General features: G+C 35.6%; 1 long non-coding RNA gene across 1 annotated transcript in view; it reads right to left on the bottom strand.

The window, feature by feature from the left end:
- The window catches only part of LOC123380101, a 692,161-nt gene that overhangs the window by 184,596 nt on the left and 489,551 nt on the right, over positions 1–18,014 (bottom strand). The window contains exon 3 of the long non-coding RNA XR_006585418.1: positions 9,311–9,383. This is a non-coding gene — a long non-coding RNA (uncharacterized LOC123380101). The remainder of the gene's footprint in view (positions 1–9,310; positions 9,384–18,014) is intronic.

Genomic DNA, 18,014 nt, shown 5'->3' with positions numbered 1-18,014 from the left:
CGGACATTAATGAAAAAAGTTATTAAAGCACTTTTTACATTAAAGGCACCAAGCCCAAATAGTTTCATGTGGGGAATCTACAACCTTTAAAGACTCGGTAATACTAATATTGTTAATGTTAATACAAATATTAATTTTGAATTGTTTAAGAGCACAAAGGAAATTTTCTGAATTTTCATGAACCAATTATAACATTATTATCTAAATCTGATAAAGATTTCACACACACACACACACACACACACACACACACACACACACGTAGCTATAGATCAATCTCATGGAATTTAAATGTAAAATGATCTTTTAGGGAATTGTTTTTTATGTCTTACTGGTTGAGTTCAATAAAATTTTTGAAACATATTTATATCCATTCTATTTTTTAAAAATTATCATCTAACAGTGTGGAGGTCATCTACAGAGACACCCAAGGAATTTACCTAACAGAGAAAAGTGAACTTACCAGAATTTACCAGAAAAGTGAACTTCATAGGCTATTTATGCCATAGAACAAGTTTGTTTCTTGACTCTCAGAGTGAATCCCAAGTGGCACTAAAAGTTTTAACTGTTTGTTTTTGTGTTCTATTCCTGCATTGAATTTGTCTTGGTTTTGTTTCTGATTTGCATAAACTGGTAAGTTATTCTCCTCTGGTGGTGGCAATGACTTATTCTATAGTTTTATAAAAGTGTCAGCAAACTAATTGTGCAAAAGGCTGGATGGCAAATACTTTTTATTTTGAGAGTCATATAGCCTATTTTGCAACTACTCAACCCTGACATTGTACTGTAAAAGCAACCACAGACATTATGTAAATGAATAAGCATGACTGGTTAAATAAAACTTTATGTACAGGCATTACAATTTTAGTTTCTTATAATTTTCATGTGTCAAAAATATTATTTTGATTTTTTTCAACCACTTAAAAATGTAAATCTATTCTGTGGGTCTTTCAAAATAGGCAATTAGCGAATTTGGCCCACAGACTGATTTGCCAACCTCTGATCTAACCATTTGGTGATTACTGTTCAATGATGATAAACATCTATTTTCTGTGTTAGATCAAAGAAGGGAAAATCCAATTTGTTAGTCTTTTTGATTAATTTTCTATTTTGAGTTCAAATTAATTTAAAAGTTATGTACTCATTAGGAATAATAGCATTTTGATGTGTGGAATAATGTGTCTTTATGTTCGTACTTACTTTTGACCTGTAGCTGAAGTTGTATAACTGATGAATTATGGTATTCTATGTGCCTCTTTGTCTATGCTTAAATGCTTTTACATGTCATTATTTTTCTACTTCTGGAAGCTTTCAAAGAATTATATTACTTATTTCTTAAATTAAAATAATTGTTGGGATTTGTTTATAGAGAAAAATAAGCCTTTTTATAAATAAAATATTTCTAAAATTCCCAGAAAATAAGAGAATTAAACTTTTAATGATTTAAAGAAGCTGGACTTAAAAAAAAATCCTCCTTACAGAAATTGTCAGCACAGAAACATTTTGGAAATGAGACTAGTTTAAAATTTCATTTAAAAATAAATAGGTATATGGGGCACCTGAGTTCGATCTCTGAGTTGGGCTCTGCACTGACAGCTCAGAGCCTGGAGCCTGCTTCAGGTTCTGTGTCTCCCTTTCTCTCTGCCCCTCTCTGTCTCCCACTCTTTTCTCTCTCAAAAATAAATAAACATTAAAAAAAGAAAGAGAGAGCTAGCTAGCTCTTTGACCTCTTTAAAAAATAATAAATAAAAAAATAGCTATATTTTCCCCTGATTTATCAGTGCCAAATATTGTACAAACTTACATTTTGTTTTACTTGGGTTTTTATCGTATAGATAATTTAATGTGGAAATTCTAAACTCATACAGTTTTATAGATCAATAAACTGACAACACTCCTACATGATATGAAAATTATAAAAAATGTTTGTATTTAATTAAATTAAATAATCATGCTAATGAACTTTATATGTCAATAGTAATTTTTAGTGTGTTAACGTAAATATAATCTCTAAAACAGTGATTAATGTTAAATTGAACAAATTAATAGGTACTTCTTGCACATATAGATATTCTCTAAATGAGATGGAATACTGAAAAACTGATCAAAACAAATCTATTTTAAATACTTTTGCTTCTTATTTTTATATGCCACAGAAAGTTTGTATCTTTGAGGTATGAATTTATTGATTTATATTTTATAATACTTGAGAGTGAAAAGAAGCTATGGAATGTACTATAATTCACATCTTATTTTGAAAACTTGCCTTCTTAGTTTTCTGATTAATGCCTTCACCTAAAACAAAGGTTAGGAAATGATGTACCATGGGCCATATCTGGCCAGTGACCTGTTTTGTAAAGAAAGTTTTATTTGAACACAGTCAAACTCATTCATTTACATTGTCTATGAATGCTTTCATGCTATAACAACAGAGTTGGGTAGCTGCAAGAGAGACTACAGGGTCTGCAAATCCTACGATATTCACTATCTTGCCACTTACAGAAAATGTTTGATGACTCTTACCTTAAATATGAAATATTATTCTTTCCCTTCTATGCAATACACATAGCCGAGATTTTGTATCTTATGAGAAGCATTTTATGAATTTTATATATTATCTTTATTATGTCCTTGACCATTAACAAGAAAGTTTACTTTTTGATGAAAGAGCTAAGATTCCTTATAGCAGTGTTCCCTCCTTCTATATTAATTTTTAGGTGTTTTGTCACATTGATTATATCAATAACTAAGTGTTGTTGTTCTGATACTTATGATCCTATCCAGCTTAATCAAATGCACACATACCCTATGATAACTTTCACTTGCTTTCCCAAGATCAAACCTAAATTTAGACCACATTTCTTAATTAGATACACAATGTAAAAGCTACATGGGAAGACTTATTAAATCAAAAGGGACACTCTTAGGTTAAGTTTTCATGCTGTACAAGAAAGCACAGGTTCTTTCTCAATGCTCTTTCTGACCATTATGTTTTTATCTTCAGAGGAAAGACTGATCAAAATCATTGTGAAATGGACATTTATTATACCCAATTAGAGGATATTACTTTCCTCTATTCTATTACTAGCTGTAGTTATAAAAGAACCACAGTCATTAAATGTTTACATCCACAGTTTTTGATATTCTTCAATGCTGCCTGAAGGCTCTTCTGTAAATTAAAGACCTGAATTTATGCTTCCAAAAGGACAGTCTGACAGTCTCTTCAACAAATGGTGTTGGAAAACTGGACAGCAACATGCAAAAGAATAAAACTGGACCACTTTCTTACACCGTACACAAAAAAAAACTCAAAATGGATGAAAGACGTAAATATGAGACAGGAAACCATTAGAATACTAGAGGAGAACACAGGCAGTAACCTCTTTGACATCAGTCATAGCAACTTCTTACTAGATATGTCTCCAGAGGCAAAAGAACCAAAAGCAAAAATGAACTATTGGGACTTTGTCAAGGTAAAAAGCTTTTGAAAAGTGAAGGAAACAATCAATAAAACTAAAAGGCAACCTTCAGAATGGAGAAGATATTTCAAAATGACATATCTGATAAAGGGTTAGTATTCAAAACCTACAAAGAACTTATCACACTTAATAGCACCCCCCCAAAAAAACCCCCCAAATAATTCAGTTAAAAAATGGGCAGAAGACACGAGTAGACACTTTTCCAAAGAAGACATACAGATGGCTAACAGACACATGAAAAGATGCTCAACATCACTCATCATCAGGGAAATACAAATCAAAACTACAATGAAATATCATATCATACCTGTCAGAATGGCTAAAATTAACAACACAGGAAACTACAGATGTTGGCAAGGATGTGGATAAAGGGGAACCCTCTTACACATGTTAGTGGGAATTCAAACTGGTGCAGCCACTCTGGACAACAGTATGGAATTTCCTCAAAAAGTTAAAAATAGAACTACCCTACAATCCAGCAAGCACTACTAGGTATTTAGCCAAAGGGTACAAAAATATCGATTTGAGAAGACACATGAACCCAATGTTTATAGCAGCTTTATCAATCTGATATGTACAGCAGACAAATTATAGAAAGAGCCCAAATGTGCATTGACTGATGAATGGATAAAGAAATGGTATATATATATACAAAGGAATACTATTCAGCCACAAAAAAGAATGAAATCTTGCCATTTACAATAACATGGATGGGGCTAGAGAGTTACTATGCTACACAAAAGAAGTCAGTCAGAGAAAGACAAATACCATATGATTTCACTCATATGTGTTATTTAAGAAACAAAACAGATGGACATGGGGGGAAAAAGGCAAACCAAAAAACAGACTCTTGACTATAGAGAACAAGCTGAGGGTTGCTGGAAGAGGAGTGGGGGGATAGGTTAAATGGGTGATGAGTATTGAGGGTACTTGTGATGAGTACTGGGTGTTGTATGTAAGTGATGAATCACTAAATTCTCACCTGAAACTAATGCTACACTGTATGTTAACTAACTGGAATTTAAATAAAAACTTGAATAAAGGGGAAAAAGAGGGGGGGGGCAGTCTGAGAGCCTCTTGGAAAGGACCATACAAGATACTCTAAATAACTGACACCTGAAAGAATAAACTTTTAGTTACAAGCTCGTCAGATGACATTTTTTAAATAACTTTCAGATCAGAGCATTAGACAGAGTCAAGACTTCCACAACTCTTTTTAGTACAGAGGTAAAAGTATTCGTGAAACCAGATAGCAGACCCAAATTCAGCAGATAAGAATTAATTAAGTAGCACTCATTGAACTGATTAGAAAAACTTTGTCATCGTTATTTGCTTAGAATATTGTCAATGTTATTTTAGTGCTCCTTTTTTATGACTATATGAGGAACTCCTTTCTCTTCTTAAACTAGTTCTAACTCTTAATTAAATAGATGCTTTCATAAACTAAAATGAAACATTTAAAAGTGATATCTGCTTCTCGGTGAAATCCCAGATTCAGCAACTCTTACTGGTGTCCTTTCTTTTTATGGCAATAGAGTCATTTGCATAGTTTCAAGTAGAGTCTGTCCTCCTTTTTATCAGGCAATAATTGCACAAATTAATTACCCAACCAAAACCTTACCTTCAATGGCATATTTGAGACTGATTCTCATTTAGTCAGTTACAACAAGCCACTGAAGTCCCAGGAGTACTGACAAGGTTCCTGCCTAATGGGTTCCCAGTCTTATAGGTAGTAAAAAAGGCCAGCTTCTGTCAAGCTAGCAGTCTTGGAAAATTGGGGGAACTTCAATAAAAGAAATTCCCTTAAGTTTCTAGATACGATAAGTGAAATCTAGTCGAGAGAGATTTTGTCCAATCTGAGATGTCTTATGAAAACTTCCAGAAAACTTCCAGATGTTAATTCTGCAGCTTTAATAGTTGCTCAATACTGCATGCCCCAATATTTGCAATGCAAGTCAAAGAGGCCTACACGGTTTATTATTACTCGGGCTGCATTTATGTGAATAATCACTGCAAACTTAAATGGGACAAGCCTTTTTGAGAGAGAGATTATTTATGATGACAAGGCGGTTAGTGACTGCTACAAGGAATTGTGGATTACTTTTAATATACGAAAGTGACTACTAAGTGTCCTTTCAATAGGATGCTGGACATTTATTGTCCAATCTCATGATGGTGTTCATGTTTGATTATCTTTACATTATTTTTTCTCTGTAGAAATTTAACTTATTAGGGCTGATGGCTATTAGGTGTTTGCTATCCATAATAATGCAAATGATTCCTGCTCAACACAATGCAAGTAAGTCTTGATACAGGTAAAGATAAGATTAAATGTATACATTACATAAGGTATTAATTCAATTCAAAGGAATTATATATTAAAGACAAAAACACATATGATTATCTCAATACAGTCTTAAAAAATTGATAGAATTCAACAACTATTTATGATAAAAATTCTTAATAAACTTTATATAAAAGTACCTACCAACGTAATGTGACAAAGTAACTTCAAACCCTATAGTAAACATCATACCTAGTAGTGAAATATTAAAAAAAAAAAGTTTCTTTTCAGAAATCAGGAAGAAGTCAAGAATAGCTGTTATCTCTATTTCTATTCATCACTATACTTAATATAAATGCAATAAAACAATACAAAATCAAATTACAAACACTGAAAGAAACAAAACTGCCATTATTAAGAGATGTAATGATTGTCTGAAAATCAGGACTCTACAGATAAACTGTTAGATTAAGTTAAAGAGTTTAGAAAAGTTGCTGGATGTGCAAAAGCTACTTAGAAAGTATACCTTAGAATTATGCATGATTTATAGAAAAATGTGCCTTTTCTGAAGAAAAAAAATAAATGCAGAGCTATATTGTATTCATGAGCAAAAGTTCTTAATATCACAAATATTTTAATTTTCTCCAAGTTGATTGATAGTCAGTGGCATTTCAATAAAAATCACACAAAAAATGTTTTGTTTATGTAATCTGACAAGTTGCTGTTAATTGTATATGATTAAGCAAAGAGATAGGTTTAATTTTTTTAATGTTTATTTTTAAGAGAGAGAGAGAGAGAGAGTGGGGGGGGGGGGGTGGGGAGGGGCAGAGATAGAGAGGAAGACACAGAATCCAAAGCAGTCTCCAGGCTCTGAGCTGTCAGCACAGAGCCCCATGCGGGGCTTGAGCCCACAAACCACAAGATCATGACCTGAGCTGAAGCTGGATGCTTAACTGACTGAGCCACCCAGGCACCCTGCAAAGAGATAGGTTTAGCCAAAGCATTCCTGAAGTACTAGATAGGGGGAGTTGCCCCAATAGCTATCAAGACCTACTATAAAGTTATTATACTAATTGAAACTCTGTAATGTTGACACAGAAACACGAAAAAAAAAAGTAAGGAACAGAATACAGGACTCAAAATGAGCCTGTGCCTGTATAAAAAAGGATAAATATGAAACTGCAGATTAGTGAGGAAGGATGACCTATTCAATAAGAGAGGGGTGGAAGTTTCCCAAATGGAAGAACAATTAAAATGTTTCCTATATCACATAATACATGAAAATCAATTTCAAATGAACTAAAGAACTTAAATATTAAAGGAAAATCTATACAGTTTTAAAAAGAAAATATAGAAGAGGATCTTCAAGACTTCAAGTTAGGAAAGGATTTCTTATTATCCCAAAAGTACAAAGGATAAAAAGGATATATAGATACGGACAGAACAAGAGACTCATATCAGAAATCTTTCTTCAACAGACACAACAGAAAAAAGAATTTATAATTTTATAGAAACTTAATGCCACATATAGAATTGACAATGATTATATTCAGAATATATAAAGAATTCCTATGGGGGCAGCTGGGTGGCTCAGTCAGTTGAGTATCTGACTTCAGCCAGGTCATGATCTCGTTGTTCATGGGTTCAAGCCCTGCATCGAGCTCTGTGCTGACAGCTCAGAGCCTGGAGCCTGCTTTGGATTCTGTGTCTCCTTCTCTCTCTGTCCCTCCCCCTACTAGCACTCTGTCTCTCTGTCTCTCAAAAATGAATAAACGTTAAAAAAAAAATCCCATGAGCCATAAGAAAATGTCAGTCCCAGTCGTTGTGTTAGCTTTCTGCATAACAACATCACCCTAAAACTCAGCAGTTACCAAACAACAAACATTTATCATCTCACTGTTTCTGTGGGTCAGGATCCTGGTGAGGTGTGGCTCAGGGCCTCTCACCCAGGCCTCTCATGAGGCTGCAACCAAATGTCAGGTGGAACCACAGTTTCATCTGAAGGCTCTGCGAGGGGAGGAACTCCTTGCATACTCACTGCCATGGTTTTTGGTTGTTGACAAGATTCAGTTCTTGGCAGTGTGTTGGACTGAGGGCCTCAATTCGTTGCAGCTGTTAACTAGGGGCCTCCCTCAGTTCCTTAACATGCGGGACTCCCCTTGGGTAGCTCCCAACACAGCTCCTGACTTCACTCAGCGTGAGAGAGAGCAAAAGAATGAGAGAGAGCAAGCAAGACCGAAGCCACAGAATCCATGGAACCTAATCTCAGAATTGACATCCCATTAGCTTTTGCCACATTTTATTTGTTACAAGCAAATCACGAGGTGTAGCCCTCACTCATTTAGAGGATATTATACAAGGGCACAAAAACCAGGGGACAAGGATCGCTAAAGGTCATCTTAGGCTCTGCCTGTCAAAGTCATGATAGAAATGTACAGAATAAAAACAGTCAACAAACCTATTAAGAGACGTTTAACCACCTTAGTTAAAGGAAATGCAAATTAAAGTCAATTTTATACTTGCTAGATTAAAAAAAAAGTAAAGTCTGACAATACTAAATGTTGGCAAGAATTTGCAGAAATGAAAGTGATAAAAATGGAAACTGATATGACTTTAGATAATACCTTCTCATCACTTAAATGAAGTTCAACTGGCACATAATCTATAACTTGGCAATTCCATACTCTATAATTTAATAATCTATAACTCTCAAGTATATATCCTAGAGAGCTGGCATATCAGAAGACATTCTTAGCCACATTGTTCACAGTAGCAAAAAAGCTAGAAACTAGAATGGATAAATGAATGGTAGTAGATGCATACAACAGAATACTCGACAGCTGTGTATTATCAATAAATATTGTGTGAGGAAAGCAGGTCACAGACAAGAAATACAGTATGATCCATTATAAGTGTTCAAAAAGGAAAAAGCTAAACAATAGCGACTTTAGGAATACATTTATATATGGTTACACCACTAAAAAAAGCAAATGAATGATGCATACAAAATTAAAACTAGTTTCCATGTAAGTGGCAGAAATGGAGACATAATGGAAAAGAGCTTGTGGGAGGTATCAATTCTTTCTTCAGTTGGGTATATACTTGGGTATTCACTTACCTTGTGGTTATTATTTTGGAATATACATTTATATCATATATACTTTTAATGATATATTTTTACTGAGATTGGTGGAATTACTTTGATGTCATAAAGAGCACCATAAATATCACTGTAGTCAGTAAGGACTAACCAAAGCAAGTCGTGACTTCATAATATTAGTGACAAATAATCTTCATAAGGACTTTGGTTCAAGAACGCATGAATGATTGATTCAATAATGCTCAAGTTTCCGTGAATGCGTCCCCTGAACAAAATGAGGGTATTCTATACCAAGTCATCCTTACTGCTTTCTGCTTTTATCCACCTAACATTTGTAAAATATATTAAGTATTTCTTTAATTAATGACAGCGTATCTGATTTCATCTCTCCTCAAACTACTTTCTGGAAAGAAGGGGATAAAATAACTAACAAAGTAATATAATTACCTGAATTATAACTGCAGCCATGAACTTCAATTCAGTTCTCACAGTAGTGTCCAGTATTTTCATATAAATCAATCTGCAAAATAATAAAAAATAGAAAAACACAGGAGTCATATACATAAAAAAAATTAAAATAAACAAAGGAATTCTCCAGCATGTGTCATACTGATAGTATTAGTCCAAATAAGTTGGTTTGTATTGTAAGCAAAATCTGAAAAATACGAATATGGACTCAGAGTGAATATTCTAAATGAGCTAAATGATAGATAGAGCACAGTAGTTAACTTAGCAAAACATTGGGTCTAAATTATTTGCCTCCAGTGACCCTTGAGAAGGACTTATTTTTGTGGTTTGAATATAAAAAGCTCAGAAATGCTAATCATCCCATCTGGAAATTAAAATCTTAAAGTGCTAGATTAATGAATGTTCCCAGTTAGCCCTTCCATGCAGAATAGTAAAGATGTTGTGAGTTTGTTTTGACCAAAGTGATTAGAATTTTTTTTTAACATTTCAATACTGAGATTGAAGAAGCCAAAAAGATGTGGTATAATTTAGTAACACACCAATCTTTATTGAAACACAGAATGCCACTAAGTTAAGTATATGATGTTACTAATTTTAGGAATATAAGCTTTTTGCAAATTTGGAATCATAAAAATAAAGCAGCAGCCTTCAATGAATTGACCTTGTTTTCCTTGAAAAACACATTTAAAAAATTTTTAAGTTTGTTTATTTTGACAGAGCACAAGTGGACGAAGGGCAGAAAGAGAGGGAGAGAGAGAATTACAAGCAGAAATTAATTACTAGCGCAAAGCCAGATGCAGGGCTCAGACTCATGAAACCACAAGATCATGACCCGAGCCAAAGGCAAGCAATAGTCAGAAGCTTAACTGACTGAGCCTCCCAGGAGACCCAAAAAACGCATTTTTAAATTGCGACTTCTACCTGCTTAGCATTTGTAAACAGTATAATGTGGGGACATTGTGTAGTCATTTTACTTTTTTTCATAAAATATGAGATAATCTACATTCTTATATCAGTCAACCTAATGATTGTTGAGGTTTCATGTAGAATTATTACCAACTTACTAAGTAAGCACAGTATAAAGTATTTGGCTTTTAAAACAATTTTAAATTTTGATAAGTACTTAGGGCCCCAAATGGAATGATCATTTCTTCCCTTCAACTACAGTAATATACATACTGGGAAATAAAGAAGAAATCTAATTCTACTTTTTATACATGTAATAAGTTTGGGGCCTGGGGGGTAACAGGACTTACCTAGTCCCTCCCACTTAAAGATCTCATGGTCCAGTAGGGGGAAAGATATTATTAGATAATTAATCATAATTGTGATGAGTCCAACTGAGAAGTAATAAGGGTGCCCCCACACTATATAATACTATAATTGGCAATGCCCCACTTAGTCTTGGAAATCCAGAAGGCAGATTAAAGGAAGTGAAGAAGAAAAAATGAAGGAAAAGGGAATAGCATGGAATGAGGTGTTGTCCAAGGCAGGAAGTGGCACGACCTGCCAACAACTTGAAAGACAGCTCTGTAACTGGGGCACAGAGATTTGGGGGAGAAAAACTGGAATGAAATCTATTTCCTTTCTCCATCCTGGTAATGTTGGAGAAGTGAATAAAGTACGCCAAAGATGGCCGATGGGGCTAAAACGAACTCTGGTCTCTAGCTTAGAGACCCCTCCTCCGGGTTCTTCTTCCTTCGTTTGCTGCATGAGCGAAAACCCCCACAGACATGGAAGCTAACGACTATAAATTACACTGCCCTCTGGCATTTGGGGCTCAGATCTTTGGAGAAATGGTCTCCTCTGAGCCTGCCTGTGTTAAATAGATCTCCGATCCACCAAGATCTCTGAGTGCCGCTTGGTTTTTCCACCAGCATTCCAGCCTGGTTCCGTAATAGTAAGACTCCAACCACTTTTCCCTTGAGTACTGTACCTACCTCCTCCAAAATATTTTTGCTTAAATCCAAACTACACAGAGCAACCAGAATAATTTTTCCTAAGCTCATTATTTGTATGATGGTATAGTCCTTCACCATCTACTTGATCTTGCAGTTGTGTCCTGCCTCTCCCCACCTCAACTATCTGTGAACTCATCTCCTCCAGGTCTCCCTGTAGCCACTCTACTCCATACTGGCTCCCTGTTGCACATTCAGGGACTTCACACTTGTTTGCTCTTAGCTAAGAGCAAGCAAAATCTTCACGGTGTTCATTCTCTCCTTTCATTCAACTCTGCTCAGATGTCACCCAAACACTCTTATCAGACTCTCCTCTACCCCTCCATCCCTCCACATCCTTTTTTTTTTTTACAGCACTTAACACAACCCAACATGTTACATCTTGATTTTTTTTTACTGTCAGTCATCTTTTAGAATGTAATCTATGAAAGCAGAAATTGGTTTGCTCTCTGCTATCTCTCTAGTGCATAGAACAATGTCTGACCCATAACAGGGCTCAATAATATTGCTTCAATGAGTGAATAAATGGAAGGGTCACCTAGCATGCCCTTAGTCTAGCATTCACTAACTGTGAGGCAGCATAGCATAGAGGCTATGAGTTCAGTCTCTGAAGTTTAGACCACCTTGGTTTAAATTCTACCCTGGCATTTATTAACAAACACTTTGGGCAAATCATCTAAACCTTTTACCCTCAGTTTTTTCACGTGCAAATTAGGAATTATAACAATAGTACTACCTCAAGTTTGTTTGTTTTGCTTCGTTTTGTTTTTGAGGGTTAAATGAGTTAAAATATGTAGTGTTCAGCACAGAAGCAACACAGTTCCAGTGTTGCCTCTTCGCTATTTCCATTCCTTCTTTAAGCACCCTCCCACCCGTGCTTGAGACTCCAGCTTATTCCCAAACACTATAACATGACTGTAGCAAAATCAGTCCTTTTGATATTCTTCACATACAAGGTGACCATTAGCACAGAAAGTGACTTAGAATGAATTAGAAAAGGTAACTCTGTGGGTGGACGAATAGTAAAAGTTTCCTCTTCTACGCTGATGAAGCTTTCCCATAGGCTACGGGAAGGATCTCAACCTCCACTCCTTCAAGCAGGTGTCCTATGCAGCATAAAATACACAACTTTACCCTGCTCTGCCAATTCCTATCCTCTCACTTCTCCCAAAACGTAAGTAACACAAGCTTTAGCAACAGCATCAGTCAATATAGGCAATGACAAACAATACCCAAATCTCAGTGGCTTAAAAAAATAAAACATCATATATTCCTTCTTTGGTGGCACATTCATCTCGGGTGATCAGGGAGACTTTGCTTAGTTTTGTTTCTCAGGGTCTCAGACTGAGTAACCAGTATTTGGCAATTTCCCACATCAGAGGGAACAGAGACCTCTTGAGGGTCTCACAGCAGCATTAAATACATTAGATGCTCTGGCACATATATATCTTCTCACAATTCATTGACCAGAATTAGTATCATGATTCCATCCAATCACAAACTACGAAATTATGTTCCTACCATGAGCCTGGATTGTGAAGAACCAAAAATATTTGGCAAACAGTGCTAATTACTGCCATAGATAGTAAGTCTATGTGTAAGGTTGCTCTTCCCTAAGCCTGCCCCATCTCTGTCCTAGGATATAACAGTAATATGAAGTCATTTACTTGGGCATTATCTCCCAACTATTTTCATGTCCCAAACTAAACTTATCTATTGAAAACAGTAACTGATCTTTCACAGGTACTCTTATAGATAGTGCATGGTCTTATGCATAGAAAATAATTAATAATAACAATAAACCGTAATTTGTTTTTTTATATATATGAGGTAGTGAATTCACATGTCAGCCTTAGCTTTGAAAGTTAAGTGTTTTATTCTGGGCTCTACAGAGAAAAAGAACCAATAATTTACATATATAGGTACATATAAAATGAGATTGATTGTTTTAATTTTTTTAAAAAATTTAAAGATTTATTATTTTTTAAAATTTTTATTTAATGTTTATTCTTGAGAGAGAGAAATAGAACACGAGCAAAGGAAGGGCAGAGAGAGACAGAGACACAGAATCTGAAGCAGGCTCTAGGCTCTGAGCTGTCAACACAGAGCCTGACGTGGGGCTCGAACTCATAAACTGAACCAAAAAGTCAGATGCTTAACCCACTGAGCCACTCAGGTGCCCCAAGAGGAGATTTATTATAAGAATATGTTCCCATGATTATGGAAGCCAAGAAGGCCCACAATTTATCATCTGCAAACTGGGTACCCAGGAAAGCCAGTGGTACAATTTAGTCCCAGTCCAAAAACCCGGGAATTAAAGGGCCAATGGTGTAAGGCCTAGCCAAAATCTGAAGGCCTGAAAACCAGTAATGCTGATGTCCAAGGGCAGGAGAAGATAGATGTTCCAGCTCAAGAAAAAGAGCAAACTTGCCCTTCTTCCATCTTTTTGTCCTATTCTAGTCCCCAGACTAGTGGTTTATCACATATCAATGTCCACTCTTACCTTCCTCTTAAACTATTACCACTTAAAAACTCCTATTCCATAGTCGAGATCTAGGTCGTCCCCGTATCTCTGTTTCCCTTTAAAATAAGTTGTCTTTGGGGCACATGGGTGTCTCAGTCAGTTAAAAGTCTGACTTCAGCTCAGGTCATGATCTCACGGTCTGTGAGTTCAAGCCCTGCATCGGGCTCTGTGCTGACAGCTCAGAGCTTGGAGCCTGCTTCAGATTCTGTGTCTCCCTCTCTCTTTGCCCCTCCCCTGCTCATGCTCTGTCTCAAAAATAAATAAAATTTTTAAAAAATTAATAAAAAAATAAAATAAGTTGTCTGTTCCCATTATTACCAATCTATACTTCCTGGTCACTTGAAGCCATGCCAGTCTGGATTTTGCTCCTACTACTCCACCAATATACCTCTTGTCAAAGTCACAAATGACACCCACATCTATAAATCCAAAAAAAAAAAGTACTTGGTTCTTATTTAGCTGATCTTTTAGTAGTACGGTTTATCATTTTCTATTTTCTTGAAGCATTTTTTCACTTCACTCTTAGGACTCTTTCTTGGTTCTCTTCTAATCATCTACCCCTTCATTTTCATGGCATTTCATTATTAAACATAGAATTACCATATGATCGAGCAATTCCATTTCTGAACATATACCCAAAAGAACTGAAAGCAGAGTCACACAGATATTTGTACACCCATGTTCATAGTAACATTATTTACAATAGCCAAAAGGTGGGAGCAAAGCAAGTGTCCAATGACTGATGAATGGATAAACAAAACATGGTATGTGCATAAAATGGAGTATTATTCGGTCTTAGAAAGCCAGGATATTCTGACACATACTATGATATGGATAAACTTTGAGGACATACACTGAGTGAAATAAGCCAGGCACAAAAGACAATTATTGTATGATTCCATTTACAATGGTACCTAGATGGTCAAATTCATAGAAACAGAAAGTACCATAGAAGTTGCCAAGGGTTGAGGAGAGAAAGGGAATGAGGAGTTAGTGTTTAGAAGGTACAGAGTTTAGGTTGGGGATGATGAAAACATTTTGGAGACGGATGGTAGTGAAGGTTTCACACAACATTAATATACTTAATGCCATAGAAAATGCACTTAAAAATGGCTAAATGGAAAATTTTATGTTGTGTGTATTTCACCATAATAAAGAACATGTTGCATTTTCCATATACTTTGAAGACAGAGCCCAAATCTGCAGAATTTTATGTGGGTATGAAAGAAAACGAGGCCTGGATTTGGTCCAGTAAAATAAATGGGAAGACTTCAGGAGTTGAACATCTGGAGAGAAACATTGCGAGATTGAAGTGAAACAGGCATATGGATTGTTGAAATTGACCAGTTTTCCTGCTTCTGCCCTTGCCTTAAAGCCTAATCTCAACAAAGCAAAGAGTAAATCTTATAAATTTAAGTCCAAGTGTTCACACTTCCACTGAAAATCCCCACTACATCCCTACTTCATTCACAAGACCAGTGCTCTAACCCCTGAGCTATGGACCCTCTACCTCATTCAGAGTAAAATATAGTTTTTTTACTTTGGCCTGCAGGGCTCCACGTGACCTGTCTCTCTGTGATCTCTGACTCTTCACGTCACTTGCTGCACTCCTGCTGCACTTGACCTCCTGACTCTTTCCAGATCATCCCAGCTAGACTCTTATCTCGCATCCTTCACATCTGCTGTGTCTTGCGCCTAGAAGTTTCCACTTCCATGACACTGCCCAGCTATTGGCATGTTTATACTTCAGAAATTTCCATTTAAATAGCATCTTACTAGTGAGTCTTTCCCTGACAGTATAAAATAATAACCCTCCCCATTGCCATCCCCCTTGCCTGGTTTATTTTTCTATCTACCACTTATTACCAATGATATATTTATTTGCATGTTTGTTTACTGTCCATTTTTAACCTCATAGGGTGTGAACTCTAGGAGGTCAGAAACATTCTTCTATTTATTTCACTAACATCTCCAGTGCATAAGAGTATCTTATCTGATATATGATAGCTTCTCTACATATTTGTTAAACAAGCAAATAAATGAATGAGTCTTTTCTGACCATTCCAGAGACATGCTCAGAACTAATTGCTCCCTACTCTTAGTTTGTAGTAAAATAAGAACTAGGATTGCCCTGCTCATCTCTACACTGTTTTCTTTAATCATTTGCTATATAGTCCTAAATAGACTGTATTACCAACACCACACCTAAAATAACTTAAATATCCAGTCATTATCTGCATTTCCAATTGTTTCATGAATGTAACTTTACAGTTTGTTGAATCATGATCCAAATGAGGCCCTTACACTGACATTGCTTGATAGGAATTTTATGTCTCTTTTCAAATTTCCCTTGTATCTTTTTTATTATTTTCTCTTTGGCTTACAATTTGGCTTGCAATTTTTTGTTGTTGTTGAAGAAATGGAGTTAGTTATCTATAGAGTTTTCTATAGTGTGAATTTCACTAATTACACCCCCATCATGAGGTCTGAAATGTTCCTCTGTCCTCTGTATAAGTTTGTTGGATCTCAAGCCTTCATCAGACTCCAGTCTGGATTTTTTTTGTTTGGCAACACCACTGTAAATATGCCCTCCCATCAACCAGCACCTCCTGTGTTCTTTTTGCCTGTGCTTAATTCCTTGACCATTTTTTCTTTAACAGAAGTATATTCCTTCTACTCATGTTTTTATGCTTTTACTATATAGACATGCATCCATAAATAGCTTATTTCGTATTAACATAAACGTTGGGGCATCTGGGTGACTTAGTCAATTAAGCATCAGATTCTCAGTTTTGGCTCAGGTCATGATCTCACAGCTTCGTGGGTTTGAGCCCCACGTCAGGCTCTGCACTGACAGTTTCACACTGTCTCTGTCTCTCTCAAAATAAATAAGTCAACGTTAAAAAAATTTTTTAAATATATTAACTTAATAGCATATTTATGTTATCACAAATGGTACTATATTTTATGTTTGATACAGAAACTTACTTTTCTCACTCAATGTTTTTCCCTCATATGAAAACTTATTTCATTCATTTTAGTAGGCATATAGTATCCCAGAATATGAATATGCCTGGTTTCCAATTTTTAGTTCATGCTGTAATATTTGGTGTGCACATGTGTTCACCTAGATAAAGGATTGCTCGGTCCTACAGGAGGCATGTTTCAAACTTCACCATACCTTGTCAAATTGCTTTCCAAAGCCCTCATACAAATTTAAGCTCTCACAGGCACTGTTCTCCCAAACCTGCGCTAATACTTGGCCTTGTCAGACTTTCAATTTTTGTTGATCTGATATCTATAAAATGCTTTATCATTTTTCATTTCCTTTGCATTCTCTTATTAATGAATTTGATCACCTTGATATGTTTGTTGGCAGTTCAGGGTTCTTCTGTGAGTGACTTCTCCATATTGTTTAGCTGTTTTTGCTGACTGAGATTTAAAAAAAAAGTCTTTTCCTTTATTAATTTATCGGAATGCTTTATTCTGCAAAACAATCCTCAGCTATTGAATTGAAAGTATCTTCTCCTAGACTTTGTCATCTCACTGTGCTTATGCTGGTTTTTTTTCTTGTCAAACTGTTATTTCTCCTTTAAAATTTGTACTTTCATAGCTTGTTTAAGAAACCATTACCTTCCTTAAAACTATAAAAAAGTCTCCTATATTTTTCTTAAAGATTTTAGATTCTTTGACTCAAATTTGTCTTTAGTCAATTCTATTTCTTTCCTACGATCTATGAATCTTCTCTTAATTTTTTCCATATAGATAACCATATTGCCCCCAAACTGATCATTGAACACTCTTTCCTTTTTCCCATTGATTTGTAATGCCATCTTTGTGGTTTACCAATTTCCCAGATGATGGTGAGTCGATGTCTGAGATCTCTATTCGATTTATGAAATTATTTATCCTTATATGTAGGCACTATTTACAGTTTGAGATGAAAAGTCCATAAAAAAGAAAAAAAATAATTTAACTAAGAAAAGACTCAGCCAAACATTAATGGTCCTCTCATAGCTCATTTCTCTATTTCCAGCCATCTACCAATAAGCTACCCCCATTTTAAGAGATCACTTCATCCATTTGTATGTCCTAGTGCACTTGCCAGAATCCTGGAATAGCTGCAAGCAAACACACATTGTATATTCCCTCTCTCTTGGACAAATTCCCCACCTAACATCCTCTCCCCCTGCCCCTACCC

This window comes from Felis catus, chromosome C2 (assembly GCF_018350175.1).
Source record: "Felis catus isolate Fca126 chromosome C2, F.catus_Fca126_mat1.0, whole genome shotgun sequence".
Taxonomy (NCBI): domain Eukaryota; kingdom Metazoa; phylum Chordata; class Mammalia; order Carnivora; family Felidae; genus Felis; species Felis catus.
This window is presented reverse-complemented; position numbering and strand designations above follow the sequence as displayed.